Here is a 26,026-nt window from a genome sequence, read left to right on the forward strand (position 1 = left end):
TGCCCTACTGAAGACCCTATTCAAACCGGGATTGGGAGCCGACAGAGCCGAGGAAGAAAGGTTCAGACTTCAATACATCATCATCTTCGAGACGTAGACGCAATTACCGATAATATACCAGTAGGGGTAGACTTAAATATTTCTATAATCAATGGGCCAAAATAACATCTAGCAGCTGGATTTTGGGTATAATTGCGTCAGGATTAAAGCTGGAGTTTCGGAAGATTGCCCCTGATTACTATATATTAACTACCCTTAGTTCTTCAAGTCAACAACAGGCCCTGGAAACAGAGATTCAGCTGTTGAGAAAAAATCAGGTTATTGTTGAGGTACCGAAAGATCAGGAAAAAGAGGGATTCTATTCCCCTTTATTTTTAATCTCCAGACCTGATGGATCCTTTCGAACCATCATAAATTTACGGAAGCTCAATACATTTTTGCAATACCATGCCTTTAAAATGGCATCTATTTAATTGGCAACCAAACTTCTTTTTCCCAGGTGTTATATGACAGTCCTGGATCTAAAGGATGCCTACTACCATCTGCCCATTCACAAGGATCACCAGCGGTTCCTCAGAATGGCGGTGAAATTAAAAGATCAGGTCAGACATTTTCAGTTTAAGTATGTTATGTATGTTAACATATACAAAAGTGTACGCACTCACACTACTCAATGATACTATTCCTTGCCTTTTGTAGTTTGCAATAAAATTGTGTTGTATTGCAAGTATTAGCCTTATTTAAAGCCGTCTGAACTTTAGTGTTAAAAACATGGCAAACAAAATTGCCAAATTCTCCTGTAAATTATTCTGCAAAGAGGGAACCATCATACCATTAAAAAATACGAGTGGATTTTCATGGGCCCTTCAAAATGTGGGTTCTAAGGTGTAATGGGGTACATATGACTATGCAGCAGGGCTGGGTGCTGCCAATGTGTGCAACAAAGGAGTACGTGTGTACAAAATTAATTATGTGAAGTGGGATTTCCTGTGGCCATCCAGTACCTGGTTCAAAGGCTTATTGGGGTGCATATGACTTGATAGCAGGGCAGGCCTTACATTCAATGCAACATTCTTTCAGAAAGCCCTCCTGTACCTCTCGTAAAAGGGGTGATGGGGTGCATCGTAATTCTTGGCAGCCCAGCCACTCACTGCACAGGCAGTAACAGCTTAGGAGACCCACTGTTTAATAATGGCCCTTTAAGAAGATTAATGCCGCCTGATGCTCCTCTAAAAAAAGGCTCTGTGACTGTAAGAGTCGCTCCTTCATAAATGAAACAAGATGGGTCTGCTTATGTGTCACACACCACATGGCCAGCTAGGGTTGTTAAATGTTACAGTGACATTTCCCAGTGAATGCATTTGTAGTGGCTGAAAGCAATATTAGAGTTGAAAAACGCTTAAAAAATGCTGCGTCTGAACTAAGCCCGAGTGGGGGAGAAAATTTTCAGTCTGGTGTTAAATATTTGGCCTTACATGCAAGTCATTAACCTGCAAAGGATGGACCTTGTCATATTTCCCAGCAAAACCCGTTTTGGTTTTGTTTTAAGGTGTTTTTTGTGGCACTGGGAAAAATGTCATGAATTTCAGAAAAAAATTATTAAAGTTGTGAACTAGGAGTCAGGAATGCTTCCAGGGGCGATCCCCATGATGTTCCTGTGTCATTTGAACAGTGTTTTCATCATTTTTAGACATTAAAAGGACCCTCGGGGGGATCGCGGTAAAAATACTCGGGTCTCCCAATGACTTACATTGGGCTCGTTGTTCTGGTCGAGTACCCGAGTATCCCAAACTGATCGACCCGAGCAATGAGCACCCGAGCATTTTAGTGCTCGCCCATCACTACTGTGGACCAAGGAGGTTAAAATAGAATTGTTTGGCCACAATGATCAAAGTTATGTGTGAAGATAAAAGGGCACAGAATTTCAGGAAATGAACATCCCACTAACCATTAGACATGGGGGTTTATCAATCATTTTTTTAGGATTGTGTTGCAGCCAATGGTGTAGGGACATATTACGGGTAGAGGAAGCAATGGATTCAATGACATTTCAACAAATTATTGATTTAAACAGAACCTCATCTTTAAAAAAAAATCTAAAATTGAAAAGAGGATGGCTTCTACAAATTGACAATGATCCTAAACACAAGTCAAAAGTTGCTGTTAGGTCTCGAGTTCCCGCTTCTGCACAGGGGGAATCTCGAGCCGTCTCCGCTGCGGTCCCCCATTCCTATCCAGCCGCAGTGGAGCCTGCTCAGCAGGGACGTCGGTCCCAGCGTCTTGCTCGGTCTCACTCTGTTCAGAGAGTTACTGCTGCTTCTTCAGCTCCTGCCATTAAAGTCAGTGCTGGTCAGCAGCGAGTGGACTTCTCTGGGACTAAGTCCTTGTCTGCGCACACTGAGCATGCCCAGGGCAAGATCTCCCGTTGGAGATCGAGGGTCATGTGCTCAGACTCTGCAGCGCATTCTATTGGTCCTCTTGGCAGGTTTGGAAGGGCAAAGTTTCTGTGGCCACTTCCTGTCCTGCAACTATATAAACTGCGCATGACCGCACGGCCATGCGCTAGTGTACAATTTAATACGTGTGTTTGTTGTGAGTGCAAGTCGTTCTTTAAATACCCCTACCCTATTGTATGACTGTTCGCGTACGGTGTATGGCTGCTATCTAGCGCCCGACTAATTACTCAACGTGTCACACACGTATCAGCGTCTATTGCTGTGACCGCCAGTGCGGCGCCACGCGCCAGTGTGCACTTCCTGACCCACGTCTGGGTGCTTTGTGGTACCTGCCAGCACGGCACAGTTCGCACTTCGGTGCTATAATTATATATTTCCTTACACACCCAGTAGCGGTGTAGTGCCAGCAAGGGTCTAATCGGACTACAATCCCTGTTGGGGTTAAGTTCGCTGACCACTTGCTCGCACTCTATGTGCGGTACCGCGGTCCTGTGACGCAACAGGATCGCTTTCTTCACGCTGGGTGAGGTTTAACCCACGCGTGTATACTTTTGGATACCGCCATATAGTCTGTCATTTCCTAGCAGCAGGTTTCACCTGCACGGTGGACCCCGGACTGCGAACGCATCTATATCATCTCTCTTGGTGCGTTCCGCCAGTCCTAACATTACACTAGCGCCAGGGTCTGGCTAGTGATGACAGACAAACAGCAATCTCTGCGGTATATCCAGCAGCTGGAGGGTAGGTTGGCGGCTCTCGAGAGCGCGACTTCAGCTGTGGATGTTACTGCAGTAGCTGTACAGGCTGCCAGCGTGGCTGCAGCTACTATGTCCATTGCCACCCCTGTTCCGACACTATCTCGCCTCCCGCTGCCAGAAAAATTTTCTGGTGATAGCAAGTTTTGTAGGGGATTTGTGAGTCAGTGCTCTATTCACCTCGAGCTTCTGGCTGCACGTTTTCCCACAGAGCGGGCTAAGGTGGGATTTATTCTGTCTCTATTGTCGGACAGGGCGTTGGAATGGGCTACGCCGCTGTGGGAGCGTGGCGATCATGTGGTGCAGAGTGCTCCGCTGTTTCTGAGCGCTCTGAAACAGGTCTTTTTAGGACCTCAAGTCACCCATGATACTGCGCTCCAATTGCTGGCATTAACTCAGGGTTAGTCCTTGGTCAGTCATTTTGCCGTCCAATTCCGCACCTTAGCATCTGAGCTGGATTGGTCGGATAAAGCTCTTATCCCCATATTTTGGAGGGGCTTGGCTGACCACGTAAAGGACGCTTTGGCCACTAGGGAGATTCCTGCCACACTGGAGGAGTTAATAACTGTCTCCACTCGAATTGACCTCCGTTTTAACGAGCGGAGGTTAGAGCGAGCCCAGTGTAGGCAGAGGTTTCGGCTGGCTCCTACTTTCGCCAAACCTCTGGAATCTCCGGTCCTGGTTCCTGAGCCACATGAGGCCAGGGAAGTGTCACAAGCAGGATCTAAGTCCCGGACCGCTTGTGCACTCAGGGTCTGTCATGTTTGCCAGCAGTCAGGACATCTAGCCACCAGATGTCCTCAGCGGTCGAGGAAACGTCAGCGTCTAGTGGCAGTAGGTGGAGGTACACTAGACACGGCGACGTTTGCCTCTAAGTTGTCCTTTAAGGGGACAATTACTATTGGCTCATTCTCCCACCCGGTAGAGCTCTGCGTGGATTCTGGGGCGGAGGGCAATTTTATGTCTTCTGCCTTCGCCCAACGTCACGCAATACCCCTGGTAATGCTTGCTCAACCAGTAACGGTGCGAGTGGTGAATGGGTCGACATTGCCCTCACAGATAACACACCAGACCATCCCTTTTACTCTGTCCATGTCGCCATCTCATCAGGAGATAATTTCTCTGCTCGTCATTCCAGAAGGAATTGATGAGGTCCTGTTGGGAATACCTTGGCTACGGTACCACTCTCCTCATATCGAGTGGTCCTCAGGCAGAATTCTGGGTTGGGGTGAATCTTGTGGGGGTAGATGTCAGAGAGAGTGCGTTCAGGTTGCTTCTACTGAGGTACCCGCAGATCTATCCTCTCTCCCCAAGCAGTATTGGTCTTATGCAGACGTGTTCTCCAAAAAGGCGGCGGAGGTCCTTCCGCCTCATCGCCCCTATGACTGTCCTATTGATCTCTTGCCTGGTGCTGAGCCTCCCCGGGGTCGAGTTTATCCGCTATCTCTCCCGGAGACGGAGGCAATGTCACAGTACATCCAGGAAAATCTGGCAAGAGGATTCATTAGGAAGTTAGTCTCACCTGCTGGGGCAGGGTTCTTCTTCGTGCAGAAGAAGAATGGGGAATTGCGCCCATGCATAGACTACAGGGGTCTTAACGCCATCACCGTTAAGAATAAGTATCCTTTGCCCTTGATATCTGAGTTATTCGATAGACTTCGGGGAGCAAGGGTATTTACTAAATTAGATCTGCGGGGTGCTTACAACCTGATTCGCATCCGTGAGGGGGACGAATGGAAGACGGCCTTTAACACCAGGGATGGGCACTATGAATATCTGCTGATGCCCTTCGGGCTCTGTAATGCCCCAGCCGTTTTCCAAGACTTTGTGAACGATATCTTCCGGGATATGCTTTCCACCTCGGTCGTAGTCTATCTGGATGATATTCTCATCTACTCTCCAGATATTGACTCCCACCGGAGAGATGTTTGCAAAGTCTTCGACCTCCTACGGGCAAACTCCCTCTATGCCAAGTTGGAGAAGTGTGTGTTTGAGCAGGAGTCTTTACCATTCCTGGGCTACATCATCTCGGCCCAGGGATTGGCTATGGATCCTGCCAAACTACAGGCAGTGATGGACTGGCAGGAACACCATTCTCTGAAAGCGGTGCAGCGCTTTATGGGGTTCATAAATTACTATCGTCAGTTCATCCCCCACTTCTCAACCCTGGTAGCTCCCTTGGTATCCCTCACCAAGAAGGGAGCGAATCCTAAATTGTGGTCCAAAGAGGTCTCCAAGGCCTTCACTTCTATTAAGTCCCACTTTGCTAGCGCTCCCATCTTACATCGTCCCGATGTGGATAAGCCATTCCTAATGGAGGTGGATGCCTCATCCGTTGGTGCAGGAGCAGTCCTCTATCAAAAGGATGCTCAAGGTCGGAAGCACCCATGCTTCTTCTTCTCAAAGACCTTCTCACCAGCGGAGAGAAATTACTCCATCGGGGATAGGGAGCTGCTGGCAATGAAGTTGGCCTTTTCGGAATGGAGACATCTCTTGGAGGGTGCTCAGTTCCCATTCCAAGTCTTCACGGACCACAAGAATTTGGTCTATTTACAGACAGCCCAGCGGCTGAATTCTCGTCAGGCCAGATGGTCCTTGTTTTTCTCCCGGTTCCACTTCACTCTACATTATCTCGCCGGGGAGAAGAACATTCGTGCTGACGCTCTCTCTCGCTCCCTGGTGTCAACTGTGGAGGAGGAGGACGAGCCTCGGCTCATTGTCCCTTCAGAGAGTCTGAGAACCGTAGCTCCGGTTTCGCTTGAGTCTGTGCCTCCGGGCAAGACTTTTGTTCCCATCAATTTGCGTCCGGAGGTTCTCTCGTGGGCTCATTCGTCCAGAGTGGGTGGACACTTTGGGGCAAAGAGGACATCTGAGTTGTTGGCGAGAATGTATTGGTGGCCACATATGGTTCGAGACGTAGGAGACTACGTTCGGGCATGTGTCTCTTGTGCCAAAAATAAGTCTCTCCGTCAACGGCCAGCTGGGTTGTTATACCCTCTGCCGGTGGCAGACAGGCCCTGGGAGATGGTCGGGATGGACTTTGTGGTGGGTTTGCCCAAGTCACGTGGCTGTACTGTCATTTGGGTTATCACCGACCATTTTTCTAAAATGGTGCATTTGGTGCCGCTTCCTCGGCTACCTTCTGCACGGGCCTTGGCAGCATTGTTTGTTAAACACATCTTCCGTCTTCACGGTATGCCAGACAAAATTGTCAGTGATCGGGGTCCCCAGTTTGCGTCTCGGTTCTGGAGAGAGCTTTGTCGCCTTCTCAGTATCGAGTTGAATCTCTTCGGCATATCATCCCGAGACGAATGGGTTGGTGGAGAGAGCCAACCAGACCTTGGTCACATATCTGCGACATTTTATCTCTGCTAAGCAAGATGACTGGGCATCTTTGCTACCGTGGGCGGAGTTTGCTCTTAACAATGCTGTAGCTGACTCCACTGGACAGACTCCATTCCTCCTTAACTATGGTCAGCATCCGCGGGTACCTGTGCCCATGCCCGTGTCTTCCGCCGATTCCAGGGTGGCAGACTGGGCTGTGGAGTCACGGGACATTTGGGATCGCACTCAGGATGCCATTCGGGCTTCCAAGGAGAGAATGAGGTCCTCCGCCGATGTTCATCGGCGCCCCGCTCCGACCTTTGCTCCTGGCGACTTGGTGTGGCTCTCCGCCCGTAACATCAGGCTGCGAGTTGAGTCCACTAAGTTTGCTCCTCGCTACTTGGGTCCCTTCAAGGTTCTCGAACAGGTTAATCCTGTGGTCTACCGCCTGGCTCTTCCTCCTCGCTTGGGTATCACCGACACCTTTCGTGTCCCTCTTGAAACCCGTATACATGTCCCGGTTTTCCGAGTCATCTGCCGGGACATCGGGTTCGTCTACGGACGATTACGAGGTGAACGCTATTTTGGGGTGTAAGGTGGTACGCGGCAAAAAGTTCTATCTGGTGGATTGGAAGGGTTATGGTCCAGAGAACAGGTCATGGGAGCCTGCTGAAAACATTCGGGCCCCACAGCTCATTGCTGCCTTCGAGCGTAGCGAGGCCCAAGGAGGGGGGGCCGTAGGAGGGGGGGTAATGTTAGGTCTCGAGTTCCCGCTTCTGCACAGGGGGAATCTCGAGCCGTCTCCGCTGCGGTCCCCCATTCCTATCCAGCCACAGTGGAGCCTGCTCAGCAGGGACGTCGGTCCCAGCGTCTTGCTCGGTCTCACTCTGTTCAGAGAGTTACTGCTGCTTCTTCAGCTCCTGCCATTAAAGTCAGTGCTGGTCAGCAGCGAGTGGACTTCTCTGGGACTAAGTCCTTGTCTGCGCACACTGAGCATGCCCAGGGCAAGATCTCCCGTTGGAGATCGAGGGTCATGTGCTCAGACTCTGCAGCGCATTCTATTGGTCCTCTTGGCAGGTCTTGGAAGGGCAAAGTTTCTGTGGCCACTTCCTGTCCTGCAACTATATAAACTGCGCATGACCGCACGGCCATGCGCTAGTGTACAATTTAATACGTGTGTTTGTTGTGAGTGCAAGTCGTTCTTTAAATACCCCTACCCTATTGTATGACTGTTCGCATACGGTGTATGGCTCCTATCTAGCGCCCGACTAATTACTCAACGTGTCACACACGTATCAGCGTCTATTGCTGTGACCGCCAGTGCGGTGCCACGCGCCAGTGTGCGCTTCCTGACCCACGTCTGGGTGCTTTGTGGTACCTGCCAGCACGGCACAGTTCGCACTTCGGTGCTATAATTATATATTTCCTTACACACCCAGTAGCGGTGTAGTGCCAGCAAGGGTCTAATCGGACTACAATCCCTGTTGGGGTTAAGTTCGCTGACCACTTGCTCGCACTCTATGTGCGGTACCGCGGTCCTGTGACGCAACAGGATCGCTTTCTTCACGCTGGGTGAGGTTTAACCCACGCGTGTATACTTTTGGATACCGCCATATAGTCTGTCATTTCCTAGCAGCAGGTTTCACCTGCACGGTGGACCCCGGACTGCGAACGCATCTATATCATCTCTCTTGGTGCGTTCCGCCAGTCCTAACAGTTGCAAGCTGAAGGTTTTGCAGTGGCCCTCACAGTCCCCTGATCTGAACATTAGGGTTGAGCGAACCGGGTCGGCCAGATTCAGAAGTCGCCGACTTTTGGCAAAGTTGGATTTCATGAAACCCGACCCGACCCTTGTGTGGGGTCGGCCATGAGGTCGGCGATCTTCTGAATCTGGAATCGGAATTCCAATACCGATTCCCGATATGTTTAAGATATCGGGAATCGGTATCGGAATTCAGATTTAAGTGTAAAATAAAGAATAAAAATAAAAAATATTGCTATACTCACCCTCGGATGCGCCCTGGTTGTAACCCGAAGCCTTCCTTCCTAAGAATGAGCGCCTGAAGGACCTTTCGATGACGTCGCGGCTTGTGATTGGTCGCGTGAGCGGTCACATGGGCGTCACGCGACCAATCACAAGCCGCGACGTCATCGAAAGGTCCTTCATGCGCTGATTCTTAGGAAGGAAGGCTCCCGGTTACAACCAGGGCGCGTCCGAGGGTGAGTATAGCAATATTTTTTATTTTTATTCTTTATTTTACACATTAATATGGATCGCAGGGCCTGAAGGAGAGTTTCCTCTCCTTCAGACCCTGGGAACCATTAGAAACCCAATGCACTGCATTGGGTTTCGAGTTTCGGCCGACCCCAACCCCGACTTTTTTATAGGATCGGCCGATTTCACTCAACCCGACTTTTGAAAAAGTCGGGTTTCGTGAAATCCGACCCGATCCTATAAAAACAAAAGTCGCTCAACCCTACTGAACATCATAGAAAATCTGGGGCCAGACCTCAAAATTACAGAGAATGCAAGACAACCCAGGTATCTCACAGAACTGGAAGAATTCTCCAAGGAAGAAAGAATGAAAATCTCTCAAACAAAAATTGTCTGGCTAATTTCACAAGCGGATGCCACTAGGCACTAACCATGCAGGGTGCCCAAACATATATATATATATATATACAGTACATATATATATATATATATATATATATATATGTATATGTATATCCTAAAATCCAAATGAATTGTGTCATATTTAGCTTTGTGTCTTTTAGAGATCATTTCATCTTCAACTTGCTTAACTGTTCACAATAACTGTAATTTTGACTAGCGGACCTCAAACTTTTACATGTCATTTTAGGTCAATAGGGAGATAAATATATTTGCTTAAAACTCATTAATCCTGTTTTATAGCTGTAATATGAATTTAAAGATTTTTTTTTATTTTCTACATCTTATGTTTATTATGCCCCAGGTTCTGGTGAGATCTTCGAGCATATTAGGGTAGATTTAATCAGTGGAGTTCAACTTGACCATGAACAGGTCCATATTTCCCAGGAACACTTGAATTTTGTCAGATCTGGATAGCTCTACCATCAATTGATGTCAAATTTGTGCCATGATTTTCAAATGGTATGTTACCTGAGTCACTTAAAATTTTGCTAGCTCTGCAGATAAAGATATGAAAATTGAAAAATAAAATATATATTTTTTAAATCACTTATCATAAATAATAATAGGTCATTTCTAGTTGAGAAATATCTTAAATGTGTAGAAAGTGAGGGCATGATGGAAAGAAAATACATAATGCTACATGCCTTAAGGTGTAATCAGTAGATGAATGTAATTATGTACTGGCTGTATAGAGCTCTAGTGAGGCCACATCTTCAATACCATGAGAAGTTCAGAAGAACTGACACGGAAACCCTACTTCAAACTTCTGTGTTTTTTTATTATATCAAGTGTTTAGTTATTTTTTATAAGATCGTTCAAAAATATCAAGATTTACATCTATCTATAATCTGCTTATTGCACCTTTATCTTTATTTCTTATCAGATATTCTTTGGAGTTCATCTCAGATCTGAAGAGTAAAATGAAACATTTAGGACAAAACATACAGATCAACAATGCCCAACTGGATGCCAGGATGGCAAACACCTCCATGGCGACTGTGTATTTGCCCTGAGCACTAAGAGAAGCAGGAATGAAAGAGAGCCAAACACTAAGAAAGGCCAACATGCTAAATGTAATAAACTGAGCTTCATTAAAACTATCTGGAAGTTTTCGAGCCAAGAAAGCCACTATGAAGCTAATGGTGGCCAGAAGAAAGAGATAACCGAGCATGGCCCAGAATGCGACAGACCGATCATTACAGTCAATAATAATGAGTTCTGCTTTATCTTCTGTGTTGACATGTGGATGTGGAGGATCCACTGACATCCAACTGATACACAATATTAGCTGTAGAAGGAAACATACAGAGATAATTGAGTAGGAGACTCTTAGCGTTGTCCATTTTCTTAGACTGCTTCCCGGTCTAGTAGCCATGAAAGCAAAAACTACCATGACCGTCTTGGACAATATACATGCAACACAGAGAGTGAAGACCAGTCCAAAAGAAACCTGACGTAGTAGACATTTATCATGATCAGGGTAACCAATAAAACCTAAAGAGCAGAAGAAGCAAAGACTAATGGATATCAGTAGGAGACAACTTAGGGAGTAATTGCTGGCTTTCACAAGTGGTGTATTGTTATAGTGAAAGAAAAATCCCAAGATAAGAGCTGGAATAATGGAGGAGATTATGGAAGTTGCAGCTAAGGTGGCTCCTAATACATCTTCATAAGAAAGAAACTCTATGGGTTTTGGGAGACACTTGGATTTTTCAGGATTTGGCCATTCATCCCATGGACATCTGAGGCAATTCAAGGAATCTATAAATGAAGAAAAAAACATGCTTACTACAGGGTCTGTTCCGCAGGATTGGCGCATAGCAAATGTGGTGCCAATATTCAAAAAGGGCTCTAAAAGTGAACCTGGAAATTATAGGCCAGTAAGTCTAACCTCTATTGTTGGTAAAATATTTGAAGGGTTTCTGAGGGATGTTATTCTGGATTATCTCAATGAGAATAACTGTTTAACTCCATATCAGCATGGGTTTATGAGAAATCGCTCCTGTCAAACCAATCTAATCAGTTTTTATGAAGAGGTAAGCTATAGACTGGACCACGGTGAGTCATTGGACGTGGTATATCTCGATTTTTCCAAAGCATTTGATACCGTGCCGCACAAGAGGTTGGTACACAAAATGAGAATGCTTGGTCTGGGGGAAAATGTGTGTAAATGGGTTAGTAACTGGCTTAGTGATAGAAAGCAGAGGGTGGTTATAAATGGTATAGTCTCTAACTGGGTCGCTGTGACCAGTGGGGTACCGCAGGGGTCAGTATTGGGACCTGTTCTCTTCAACATATTCATTAATGATCTGGTAGAAGGTTTACACAGTAAAATATCGATATTTGCAGATGATACAAAACTATGTAAAGCAGTTAATACAAGAGAAGATAGTATTCTGCTACAGATGGATCTGGATAAGTTGGAAACTTGGGCTGAAAGGTGGCAGATGAGGTTTAACAATGATAAATGTAAGGTTATACACATGGGAAGAGGGAATCAATATCACCATTACACACTGAACGGGAAACCACTGGGTAAATCTGACAGGGAGAAGGACTTGGGGATCCTAGTTAATGATAAACTTACCTGGAGCAGCCAGTGCCAGGCAGCAGCTGCCAAGGCAAACAGGATCATGGGGTGCATTAAAAGAGGTCTGGATACACATGATGAGAGCATTATACTGCCTCTGTACAAATCCCTAGTTAGACCGCACATGGAGTACTGTGTCCAGTTTTGGGCACCGGTGTTCAGGAAGGATATAATGGAACTAGAGAGAGTACAAAGGAGGGCAACAAAATTAATAAAGGGGATGGGAGAACTACAATACCCAGATAGATTAGCGAAATTAGGATTATTTAGTCTAGAAAAAAGACGACTGAGGGGCGATCTAATAACCATGTATAAGTATATAAGGGGACAATACAAATATCTCGCTGAGGATCTGTTTATACCAAGGAAGGTGACGGGCACAAGGGGGCATTCTTTGCGTCTGGAGGAGAGAAGGTTTTTCCACCAACATAGAAGAGGATTCTTTACTGTTAGGGCAGTGAGAATCTGGAATTGCTTGCCTGAGGAGGTGGTGATGGCGAACTCAGTCGAGGGGTTCAAGAGAGGCCTGGATGTCTTCCTGGAGCAGAACAATATTGTATCATACAATTATTAGGTTCTGTAGAAGGACGTAGATCTGGGTATTTATTATGATGGAATATAGGCTGAACTGGATGGACAAATGTCTTTTTTCGGCCTTACTAACTATGTTACTATGTTACTATGTCATTACCTATTTGCATATTTATTATTCTACTATATGTGTCCGGGGCTTGCCACCTATCTACCTCATCTATGTTTTCTCACATTTTGTATCCCCTTATTGCCTTGATGATTTTATTATATATTATATATTTCAATAAACTTGCTTTTTATATTCTCTATTTTTACATGTTTTATAGCATATTTATATATATATTGTAGCATGGCTAAAGGGTGTGTACTCGACGGGAGGTATGTGTCACATAGGTGGCTTGTCGCTGTGATGTAGCCCGGAGTATTTTCTTTATTTCACATAACCATGTGTATATATATATATATATATATATATATAAAATGTGTGTTTCAGGACCTGAGGTGATGTCAGACCACATGTCTAATCATGTGATGGGTTCCTGGGTGTGGTTAGCTCTATATAAGACAGGCTAATGCTGTTCACAGGAGATATGTGTGGAGGTCAAACCCTCCTGAGTGTGTTAAGGCTCCAGGACTGAGCCTGAAGGACTGGACACTTGCTTTTCTTTCCCTGAGCCAAATGCTATTTGCTTTCTGTTATTTTGCCATATGGTTTATGAAGCAATAAACCCTGTGAACTAGGGTTGAGCGACCTTTTATAGGATCGGGTCGGGTTTCACGAAACCCAACTTTTTCAAAAGTCGGGTCGAGTGAAATCAGCCGATCCTATAAAAAAGTCAGGGTCGGGGTCGGCCGAAACTCGAAACCCAATGCAGTGCATTGGGTTTCCAATGGATCCCAGGGTCTGAAGGAGCGGAAACTCTCCTTCAGGCCCTGGGATCCATATTTAAGTGTAAAATAAAGAATTAAAATAAAAAATATCGCTATACTTACCCTCTGACGCGCCCTGGTACTAACCGGGAACCTTCCTTCTTTCGAATCAGCGCTTGCAGGACCTTGCGGTGACGTCGCGGTGATGTCGTGGCTTGTGATTGGTCACGCAGCCGCCCATGTGACCGCTCGCGCGACCAATCACAAGCCGCGACGTCACCGCGACGTCACGCAAGGTCCTGCAAGCGCTGATTCTTAGGAAGGAAGGCTGCCGGAAAGAAGCAGGGCGCGTCCGAGGGTGAGTATATTCCTATTGGGCGGCCGCGCGACCAATCACAAGCCACGACGTCACCGCAACATCACTGCAAGGTCCTGCAAGCGCTGATTCGAAGGAAGGAAGGTTCCCGGATAGTACCAGGGCGCGTCAGAAGGTAAGTATAGTGATATTTTTTATTTTAATTCTTTATTTTACATTAAATATGGATTCCGATACCGATTTCCGATATTGCAAACATATCGGAACTCGGGATCGGAATTCCGATACCACATTCAGAAGATGGCCGACTTCATGGCCGACCCCACACAGGGGTCGGGTCGGGTTTCATGAAACCCGACTTTGCCAAAAGTCGGCGACTTCTGAAAGTGGCCGACCCGTTTCGCTCAACCCTACTGTGAACTTTTAAAGGAACGCGCCTCCTGAGTCTCAGCCGTCTCACCTGAGTGAGTGAAATCCCTACAATTGGTGGAGAATGCAGAGCGTTCCCAGCAGGAGATGTAAGTCTATTATTTAATGTCCTGGGTCAAGGCTGTTGCAAGCCAGCAAGCATTGCCGGGGAAAATGGAGGTCCTGCTGAAACACTTGGTCCAGTTGCAGTCACAGCAGCAGCAGCAGATGCAGCTTCTTGTAACCGCCATCCAGGGCAAGACGAGCACCCCAGCCCCTGGTCTGGCTGATGACACCCATGTCCGGAAGACGGTAAGACGCGCATTGCAGAAAATGACCCCCGGGAATGATGTTGAGGCCTTCCTGACGGTATTTGAGAGGGTCGCTGAGAGGGAAAAACTTCCGCCAGAGCAGTGGGCAGAGGTACTGGCACCATACCTGACGGGAGAACCCCAGAAGGTGCACTATGACTTGTCCTTGAAGGATGCCAAGGAGTATCACAAATTGAAAGCCGAGATTCTTGCACGGTTGGGGGTGACACTGACTGTCAGGACACAGCGAATTCACTACTGGGCCTATCACCGGGACACTCTATTAGCAGTGGATACCGCATTTATCCCTAGTGTCCCGGCATTCTGACAGCTCTTTTAAGCCTCAGCGCCACCTATTATTCTGACTCACCGTCAGTTGACCAGCCTGGTTCTGTTTCCTCCCGGCTTGTTGCCCTTTTTTTCCAGCATGTCTGATTGATGCAAATCCGAGTATGCTATTGTTTTTGGGGCCATACAAGTATACAATTATACCTAGCACACTGATGAAGGTCCAGTATCGACCAAAACGTTTGTGATTTACTGTATGTAATAAATCCCCACTTTTTTGCATCACAACACCCTGGAGTGTGCTAGTCACTTTATATTGTATCACCGGGACAAACCACCTCGCTCTCAAATGTTTGATCTGTTGCACCTGGTCCAGAAATGGCTGCAGCCAGAGTCATCTACACCTGCACAGAGGGTAGAATGGGTGATGATGGATCGGTTTGTCCATTCCCTCCCGAGGCCTATACAGTTTTGGGTTGCCCAGGGTGATCCCCAGAATGCCAATGAGCTGATCGGACTGGTTGATAGATACCAAGGGTTGGAAGGCTCCTTTGGGAGGCAGCCCATGCCGTACTGGGGGTCCCAGAAGTGAGTTGAGTCCCAAAAAGGGGTGGGGCGTCTAAGGTCACAAAGGGCGGGGGAGCTGGTGCCCAAGGTCCCTATGGGTGATATTATTTGCTGGAGGTGCCACAAGCCAGGACATATAGCTGCCCGTTGTTCCCAGACCACTGAGCAGATGGACTGCAGCATGGGACGCCGTAGTTCATACTATGCGTATCCAGCCTGCAGTGTGAATTCTCCGCCTAACGAGGGACCTCAAGCGTGTCCCGTAAAGGTGAACGGTCGAGCGGTAACGGCGCTGTTAGACTCAGGGAGCTTAGTGACACTGGTGAGGGCCTCTTTTCCTCTCCACCTACTCCTGGGAAAAAAGGTCGGAGTGCGGTGCATACATGGTGATGCAAAGGACTACCCTATGGCCAGGGTGGACATTGAAACAGCATGTGGCACTGAGTCCCATATAGTCGGCATCGTTCGGGACTTGTTGCACCCTATAATTATTGGCCGGGATTTCTGTTTGTTTTGGGATTTGTGGGGAAAAGGTTCTGTGCTCCTTAGCAAGAGTAGGGAACCAATGAACCCTGGAAGGGTGTCGCCACACCCAGAGTCAGACAGGTTTCCTTTTTGTGTTCTGATTGGGGATGAGGAGGAAGTGTCCCCTGCATCTGACATTCTGGAGTTAGAGGCAACCAGTGAAAATTTTGGGACTGCCCAATATAGGGACCCCACTCTGATGGAAGCCTTTAATAATGTCTCAGTTATTAACGGGGTGGTACAGGAGCTGGGGGCAGACACAAGATTTCCCCATTTTCTGATGAGTGGGGAGTTGTTGTACCGGGTCACGAAAATAAGGGAGGAGTTGGTAGAGCAGTTGGTAGTGCCGGGTCCATATAGACGGAAGGTGTTGGACATGGCCCATTCACACATCTTGGGTGGACACCTAGGGGTGGAAAAAACGCAGGAACGGGTTGTGCAGAGGTTCTATTGGCCTGGGTGTCACCGAGAAATAGTGAACTATTGCAGGTCCTACCCTACATGTCAGCTAACTGCTCCCACTCCTCATTTCTGGAACCCCCTTGTGCCATTTCCCATTATTGAGGTGCCGTTCGAGAAAATTGCCATGGAGTTGGTCGGTCCCTTAGTTAAATCAGCCCAGGGCCATCAGTATATATTAGTCATCCTGGACTATGCCACACGCTATCCTGAGGCAATTCCCTTGAGAAATTCTTCCTCGAAGAGTATAGCCCGCGAGTTGGTCCATGTGTTTTCTCGGACAGGTCTGCCGAAGGAGATCCTGACTGACCAGGGGACACCTTTCATGAGCAAGGTGATGGAGTTATGTAAAGTCCTAAAAATCTCCCAGTTGAGGACCTCGGTGTACCATCCCCAGTCATATGGCCTTGTTGAGAGATTTAACAAGACACTAAAGAGCATGCTGAGAAAATCTATAGAGAAAGACGGTAGAGACTAGGATTGTCTCTTACCATATCTGATGTTTTCCATTCGTGAAGTTCCACAGGCCTCCACAGGGTTCTCACCGTTTGATCTTCTATATGGCCGACATCCGCGAGGACTCCTGGATATAGCCAAAGAAACCTGGGAAGCCAAAGTCACACCCCACAGAAGCGTCATTGAGCATGTGGCCCTGATGCAGCAGAGGATTGCAAAGGTGATGCCTATCGTGAAAGAACACCTCCTCCAGGCACAAGAAGCTCAGGCCAGGGTCTACAACCGGTCTGCAAGAGTTAGGCAGTTCAATCCGGGAGACCGAGTTCTTGTGTTAGTTCCGACGGTGGAAAGCAAGTTCTTGGCCAAATGGCAAGGGCCATATGACGTTGTCAAAAAACTTGGTGAGGTAAATTATAAAATTCACCAACCAGGAAGACGGAAACCATTCGAAGTTTACCATGTCAACCTCATCAAGCCATGGCAAGATAGAGGGCCGGCAGTAACTCCATCTTTGTTAAGCAACCCAGAAGGTGAGGTTGGAGCGGTTACTATAGCGGAGACGCTATCGAAGACCCAGAAATAGCAGTGCCGGGAGTTACTCCAGAAAAACAGGGACCTGTTTTCAGAGTTGCCAGGATACACGAAGGTCATAGAGCACGAGGTCCTAACAGAGCCACATGTGCGGGTGAACGTGAAGCCCTTTCGTATTCCTGAGGCTCATCGAGAAGTAATCTCCAAGGAGGTGGAGCGTATGTTAAAGCTTGGAGTCATTGAGGAATCCAAGAGCGGTTGGTCAAGCCCAATTGTCCTGGTCCCAAAACCTGATGGAGAGTGGAGGTTTTGCAACGACTATCGGAAGTTGAATGAGGTCTCCAAGTTTGACGCTTATCCCATGCCCCGCATTGATGAGCTCATCGAAAGGCTTGGACACGCCAGATATATAACCACCTTAGATTTGACGAAGGGCTATTGGCAGATCCCCGTGGCACAGGAAGCCAAGGAGAAGACGGCGTTTTCTATACCAGATAGATGCTTCCAGTATGTCTGGATGCCGTTTGGCCCACAGGGAGCTCCGGCGACCTTGCAGAGGGCTATGGATAGAGTCTTTGCACCGCATAAGCCATACGGTGCGGCGTACCTGGATGATATTGTCATCTTTAGCCCGGACTGGGAGAGTCATCTGGAAAAAGTCCAAGTGGTGTTTGATGCTCTAAGAGAGGCGGGGTTGACAATCAACCCGAAGAAGTGTGCCTTGTGTAAGGAAGAAGCTAAGTACCTAGGCTATATAGTGGGTCGTGGAGAAATAAAGCCTCAAATCAGGAAAGTGGAGGCAATCCAAACATGGCCAAAACCACTCTCCAAAAAGCAAGTTAAAGCCTTTCTGGGGATCATGGGATGTTACAGGAGGTTCATCCCAAACTTCGCCACAGTGGCTGCGCCTCTGACTGATCTGCTAATGGGGACAAAATCAGTGATGGTTAAATGGTCCGAAGAGACAGAGTCAGCCTTCCAAGAGTTGAAAGGGGTTCTATGTAAGCAACCCGTTCTGATGGCCCCAGATTTCAAGAAAGAATTTATTCTTCAGACAGATGCCTCAGATGTTGGGGTAGGAGCAGTCCTTTCCCAAGAGCTACATGGGGAGGAGCATCCTATTCTCTATCTGAGTAGGAAGCTGTCCTCATCTGAGAAGAAATACTCAGTCGTAGAAAAAGAATGTTTGGCCATAAAGTGGGCGGTGGACACGTTACGGTACTATCTGCTGGGACGTAAATTCAGACTAATATCCAACCATGCCCCACTTAGAAGGATCAGGGAAACAAAGGGTAGAAATGCTAGGGTCACCCGTTGGTTCCTAGCCCTGCAGAACTTCAGTTTCCATGTGGAACATAGGGCCGGAAAGCTGCACGGTAATGCGGATGCCCTATCAAGAATCCCTTGTTTAGTGGGAGAAAGTGCCAAGCCCCATGGCTTTAGGCAGAGGGGGGAGGTATGTAGCATGGCTAAAGGGTGTGTACTCGACGGGAGGTATGTGTCACATAGGTGGCTTGTCGCTGTGATGTAGCCCGGAGTGTTTTCTTTATTTCACATAACCATGTATATACAGTGGGGCAAAAAAGTATTTAGTCAGTCAGCAATAGTGCAAGTTCCACCACTTAAAAAGATGAGAGGCGTCTGTAATTTACATCATAGGTAGACCTCAACTATGGGAGACAAACTGAGAAAAAAAAATCCAGAAAATCACATTGTCTGTTTTTTTAACATTTTATTTGCATATTATGGTGGAAAATAAGTATTTGGTCAGAAACAAAATTTCATCTCAATACTTTGTAATATATCCTTTGTTGGCAATGACAGAGGTCAAACGTTTTCTGTAAGTCTTCACAAGGTTGCCACGCACTGTTGTTGGTATGTTGGCCCATTCCTCCATGCAGATCTCCTCTAGAGCAGTGATGTTTTTGGCTTTTCGCTTGGCAACACGGACTTTCAACTCCCTCCAAAGGTTTTCTATAGGGTTGAGATCTGGAGACTGGCTAGGCCACTCCAGGACCTTGAAATGCTTCTTACGAAGCCACTCCTTCGTTGCCCTGGCGGTGTGCTTTGGATCATTGTCATGTTGAAAGACCCAGCCACGTTTCATCTTCAATGCCCTTGCTGATGGAAGGAGGTTTGCACTCAAAATCTCACGATACATGGCCCCATTCATTCTTTCATGTACCCGGATCAGTCGTCCTGGCCCCTTTGCAGAGAAACAGCCCCAAAGCATGATGTTTCCACCACCATGATTTACAGTAGGTATGGTGTTTGATGGATGCAACTCAGTATTCTTTTTCCTCCAAACACGACAAGTTGTGTTTCTACCAAACAGTTCCAGTTTGGTTTCATCAGACCATAGGACATTCTCCCAAAACTCCTCTGGATCATCCAAATGCTCTCTAGCAAACTTCAGACGGACCTGGACATGTACTGGCTTAAGCAGTGGGACACGTCTGGCACTGCAGGATCTGAGTCCATGGTGGCGTAGTGTGTTACTTATGGTAGGCCTTGTTATATTGGTCCCAGCTCTCTGCAGTTCATTCACTAGGTCCCCCCGCGTGGTTCTGGGATTTTTGCTCACCGTTCTTGTGATCATTCTAACCCCACGGGGTGGGATTTTGCGTGGAGCCCCAGATCGAGGGAGATTATCAGTCGTCTTGTATGTCTTCCATTTTCTAATTATTGCTCCCACTGTTGATTTCTTCACTCCAAGCTGGTTGGCTATTGCAGATTCAGTCTTCCCAGCCTGGCGCAGGGCTACAATTTTGTTTCTGGTGTCCTTTGACAGCTCTTTGGTCTTCACCATAGTGGAGTTTGGAGTCAGACTGTTTGAGGGTGTGCACAGGTGTCTTTTTATACTGATAACAAGTTTAAACAGGTGCCATTACTACAGGTAATGAGTGGAGGAAAGAGGAGACTCTTAAAAAAGAAGTTACAGGTCTGTGAGAGCCAGAAATCTTGATTGTTTGTTTTTGACCAAATACTTATTTTCTACCATAATATGCAAATAAAATGATAAAAAAAACAGACAATGTGATTTTCTGGATTTTTTTTTCTCAGTTTGTCTCCCATAGTTGAGGTCTACCTATGATGTAAATTACAGACGCCTCTCATCTTTTTAAGTGGTGGAACTTGCACTATTGCTGACTGACTAAATACTTTTTTGCCCCACTGTATGTGTTTCAGGACCTGTGGTGATGTCAGACCACATGTCTAATCATGTGTTGGGTTCCTGGGTGTGGTTAGCTCTATATAAGACAGGCTAATGCTGTACACAGGAGATATGTGTGGAGGTGAAACCCTCCTGAGTGTGTTAAGGCTCCAGGACTGAGACTGATGGACTGGACACTTGCTTTTCTTTCCCTAAGCCAAAGGCTATTTGCTTTCTGTTATTTTGCCATATGGTTTATGAAGCATTAAACCCTGTAAACTTTTAAAGGAACGTGCCTCCTGAGTCTCAGCCGTCGCACCTGAGTGAGTGAAATCCCTACTCTATATATATATATATATATATATATTTTTTTTTTTTTTTTAAATCATGTGTTAGAAAGACTGAACGGGCCATTACATATAAAATTGAGGTGGAAAACATGGAAAACATTGCAGCCATCTTGACCTGTAACCACATGGATTTCTAGTATTTCTAGTATACAAAGGAAAGCGGAACACATGTTTGAGGGAAAAAATCTGCCTTTTGCAAGACTTGTCTGAAGGGTCTTGTCAGGAGGGCGTTAAACTAGAAGAAGAGGGGACGGGAAGAAAAACATTAGACTCGAACAAAGAAGACCCAGGAAAACATACTCAGAAGGGAGGTAAGAACATTTCTAAAACAATCCACAGCGAGGAGATTGGAACAAAACAAAATCCTCTAAACTGCATGCTCGCAAACGCCAGAAGCCTGACAAACAAGATGGAAGAACTAGAAGCAGAAATATCTACAGGTAACTTTGACATAGTGGGAATAACCGAGACATGGTTAGATGAAAGCTATGACTGGGCAGTTAACTTACAGGGTTACAGTCTGTTTAGAAAGGATCGTAAAAATCGGAGAGGAGGAGGGGTTTGTCTCTATGTAAAGTCTTGTCTAAAGTCCACTTTAAGGGAGGAAATTAGCGAAGGGAATGAGGATGTCGAGTCCATATGGGTCGAAATTCATGGAGGGAAAAATGGTAACAAAATTCTCATTGGGGTCTGTTACAAACCCCCAAATATAACAGAAATCATGGAAAGTCTACTTCTAAAGCAGATAGATGAAGCTGCAACCCATAATGAGGTCCTGGTTATGGGGGACTTTAACTACCCGGATATTAACTGGGAAACAGAAACCTGTGAAACCCATAAAGGCAACAGGTTTCTGCTAATAACCAAGAAAAATTATCTTTCACAATTGGTGCAGAATCCAACCAGAGGAGCAGCACTTTTAGACCTAATACTATCTAATAGACCTGACAGAATAACAAATCTGCAGGTGGTCGGGCATCTAGGAAATAGCGACCACAATATTGTACAGTATCACCTGTCTTTCACTAGGGGGACTTGTCAGGGAGTCACAAAAACACTGAACTTTAGGAAGGCAAAGTTTGACCAGCTTAGAGATGCCCTTAATCTGGTAGACTGGGACATGCAATCACCGCGACGTCACCGCAAGGTCCTGGAAGGCTGATTCTAAGGAAGGAAGGTTTCCGGTTAGTACCAGGGTGCGTCAGAGGGAAAGTATTGTGATATTTTTTATTTTAATTCTTTATTTTACACTAAAATATGGATTGCAGGGCCTGAAGGAGAGTTTCCGCTCCTTCAGACCCTGGGAACCATGGAAACCCAATGCACTGCATTGGGTTTCAGGTTTCGGCCGACTCCGACCCCGACTTTTTTATAGGATCGGCCGATTTCACTCGACCCGACTTTTGAAAAAGTCAGGTTTCGTGAAACCCGACCCGATCCTATAAAAGTAAAGGTCGCTCAACCCTAGCGACGGGGTCTGTTCCGCAGGACTGGCGCATAGCAAATGTGGTGCCAATATTCAAAAAGGGCTCTAAAAGTGAACCTGGAAATTATAGGCCAGTAAGTCTAACCTCTATTGTTGGTAAAATATTTGAAGGGTTTCTGAGGGATGTTATTCTGGATTATCTCAATGAGAATAACTGTTTAACTCCATATCAGCATGGGTTTATGAGAAATCGCTCCTGTCAAACCAATCTAATCAGTTTTTATGAAGAGGTAAGCTATAGGCTGGACCACGGTGAGTCATTGGACGTGGTATATCTCGATTTTTCCAAAGCGTTTGATACCGTGCCGCACAAGAGGTTGGTACACAAAATGAGAATGCTTGGTCTGGGGGAAAATGTGTGTAAATGGGTTAGTAACTGGCTTAGTGATAGAAAGCAGAGGGTGGTTATAAATGGTATAGTCTCTAACTGGGTCGCTGTGACCAGTGGGGTACCGCAGGGGTCAGTATTGGGACCTGTTCTCTTCAACATATTCATTAATGATCTGGTAGAAGGTTTACACAGTAAAATATCGATATTTGCAGATGATACAAAACTATGTAAAGCAGTTAATACAAGAGAAGATAGTATTCTGCTACAGATGGATCTGGACAAGTTGGAAACTTGGGCTGAAAGGTGGCAGATGAGGTTTAACAATGATAAATGTAAGGTTATACACATGGGAAGAAGGAATCAATATCACCATTACACACTGAATGGGAAACCACTGGGTAAATCTGACAGGGAGAAGGACTTGGGGATCCTAGTTAATGATAAACTTACCTGGAGCAGCCAGTGCCAGGCAGCAGCTGCCAAGGCAAACAGGATCATGGGGTGCATTAAAAGAGGTCTGGATACACATGATGAGAGCATTATACTGCCTCTGTACAAATCCCTAGTTAGACCGCACATGGAGTACTGTGTCCAGTTTTGGGCACCGGTGCTCAGGAAGGATATAATGGAACTAGAGAGAGTACAAAGGAGGGCAACAAATTTAATAAAGGGGATGGGAGAACTACAATACCCAGATAGATTAGCGAAATTCGGATTATTTAGTCTAGAAAAAAGACGACTGAGGGGCGATCTAATAACCATGTATAAGTATATAAGGGGACAATACAAATATCTCGCTGAGGATCTGTTTATACCAAGGAAGGTGACGGGCACAAGGAGGCATTCTTTGCGTCTGGAGGAGAGAAGGTTTTTCCACCAACATAGAAGAGGATTCTTTACTGTTAGGGCAGTGAGAATCTGGAATTGCTTGCCTGAGGAGGTGGTGATGGCGAACTCAGTCGAGGGGTTCAAGAGAGGCCTGGATGTCTTCCTGGAGCAGAACAATATTGTATCATACAATTATTAGGTTCTGTAGAAGGACGTAGATCTGGGTATTTATTATGATGGAATATAGGCTGAACTGGATGGACAAATGTCTTTTTTCAGCCTTACTAACTATGTTACTATGTTACTAAGTGTTACTTTTGTTAAATTTCTGTGGCTGTGTCTGTGAAATGAATATTTTTCCTTAAAGGAATGTACCCATGCTACCTTCAAGTTATACATACTTGATTTCCCCTTCATTCTGGGGCTCTTCTAATGTGCAACTTCTTAACTATGTCTAAATGTTGATGATGTGGACACCTTCATTAAAGGTAAAATGGTGCATTTTTAGTTATATTGCTGTATATAACTTCAAAAGTTATTTTTTAGACTAACAGTGTTAGGGCTAGCGGAACGCACCGTGCAGAGATGGAACCTGCTGCTGAGTAATGACGGACTATATGGCGATATAATGTGGATACACACACGGGTTAGCTTCACCCGATATGAAGGAGGCGAACCCTGTTGTGTCACAAGGCCGTGTTACCACACAAAGAGCGCAAGCAAAGAGTCACAAAACTCTGTCCCAAGACTCAGGGAAAGAATTCCTCTAGACCTCTTGCGCTCGACACCGCTACTGGGGTGTCAGAGATTAGAGACTTGGGTCAGGAAAGCACTGTATTAGCGCACGGCACCGCACTGGCCACTGCTATCAGATGCTGTTTCGTGTTCCAGCTGTGCAGGATATCACAGTCAGGCGCTAGGTAGCTTCCACCATTCACCAACAGTCAACAACACAAGGTATGGGAATGATTTGGAGCTTTCATCCATCGACAGGCATACATCCACACACACACAATAATAAGATTATACTAGCGCATGGCCGCACGGCCATGCGAACCTTTTATAGCGGATGCTCTCCAGGGCCTTCCTAGAGGTCCAATAGGAGCTGCTACAGGACCTGAGCATGTGACCCCCAACCAAACACTTGAAATAGATCACTCTGTGTTATGACTCTATATAATATATGAGTGTTAGGACTGGCGGAACGCATCGAGTTAATAATAAGGTGCGTTCGCAGTACAGGGTCCACCGTGCAGGAGAGAACCCGCTGCTGGCAAATGGCGGTACTATATGGCGGTAGAAACGAACTCTGTTACGGAGCCGTAGTACCGCACGAAGAGCGCAAGCAAGAAGTCACAGAACCCAGTTCCAAGACTCTGGATTGGGTTCGTCTCTAGACCACTTGCGCTCGACACCACAACTGGGTGTCAGAATAAACTAAAGAAGTTTGAAGCACAAGAGTGCGAGCAGTGCCGCACTGGCAGATGCCACTAACCACCCAGGCTTGGGTTGGAAAGCACTTTAATAATGCACGACTCCGCACTGGCGGTCACAGCAATGGACGCTGTAATGTATGTCTTGTGCTGAGACGCTGTAGCTTATGCTAGATGCTGATAGCTCAGCCGGGCGCTAGATAGCATACATCCACCTTGTGCGAACAGTCATACACAAGGGAGGGGATGTTTTATGAACGACTTGCACTCATCATCACACATATGTTTTCAAATGTACACTAGCGCATGGTCGTGCGGCCATGCAAATCTTTTATAGCTGCAGCAAGTACAGGACCTTCCCAGAAGTTGAGCACCTTCAGGACCTTCCCAGAGGACCAATGGGGTTTGCTGCAGCATCTAAGCATGTGACCCCTGATCTCCAATGGGAGATCTTACCCTGGGCATGCTCAGAAGGGGAAATGTGTGCAGCTAGGTATGAACTAGTCCTGTGGGATTCATGCCTGGTTAATTTTATGGAATATTAGCATCCCCACATTGGATGTGGACAGACTGATGTGCCAGTGTGAGATCACACCCCCTGCCACACTAAACAAACATTTCGACAGCACACTTGCCACAGGGCAGGCCAATACCTCCAAGTCATAAAGTGCAATCTCAGGCTATGAGTCCAATTTGAAGACCCAAAAGTTAAATGGGTCAAACTCATCATATAATACGTTGAGACGTGTGGACAGGTACTAACTAACCATGTTGTTGTAACTTTGCTTCCAGTTAATATGGACCATATGACATGGTGGTACTTCCCCCGAAAAAAGGCACAAAGCTTAAAAGCGCGTTGGGGCTGTGGCACCACAGGTCTGAGGTAACCATCTTAATTCCTTACTCCCAAGTTTCCTTTATTGCTGATTTACTTTAGATCCTCTTTGTTTGCTTCAATGATTCACTGGATATACATGTGAACTATCTATGTTTTACTAAGGATACCCTGGATTTATGTCTATACCTCGGACCTGTGGTTCCGCTCTATTGGTGATTTTCATTGCCTGTTTGCTCTGCACCCTTATTGTAATTTAAACAATGTTTTAAATGTTTTGCTAATAAACACAATTTTTACTTCATTTTGTTTCTCTATGTGTACTTTTTTCTTATATGTTGACATGTTCGTACTTCATGCTGTGGCATGCTCATAAATTTTTGCCACATTTAGACGATGCTAACAATGCCTTCTGTGGTGCCGGCAGTGCCCCAGTTGTGTTAGCGACTTCCTTCTCGACCTCTCTCTTGTTCTTCCTCTTAGCCCCCGCTGTCAGGTGAAAAAGCCAACAGTAGTTTCTCTATCAGCGTTCTCTTGTATTT

The sequence above is a fragment of the Ranitomeya imitator genome, chromosome 4 (assembly GCF_032444005.1).
Source record: "Ranitomeya imitator isolate aRanImi1 chromosome 4, aRanImi1.pri, whole genome shotgun sequence".
NCBI classification, from domain to species: Eukaryota; Metazoa; Chordata; class Amphibia; order Anura; family Dendrobatidae; genus Ranitomeya; species Ranitomeya imitator.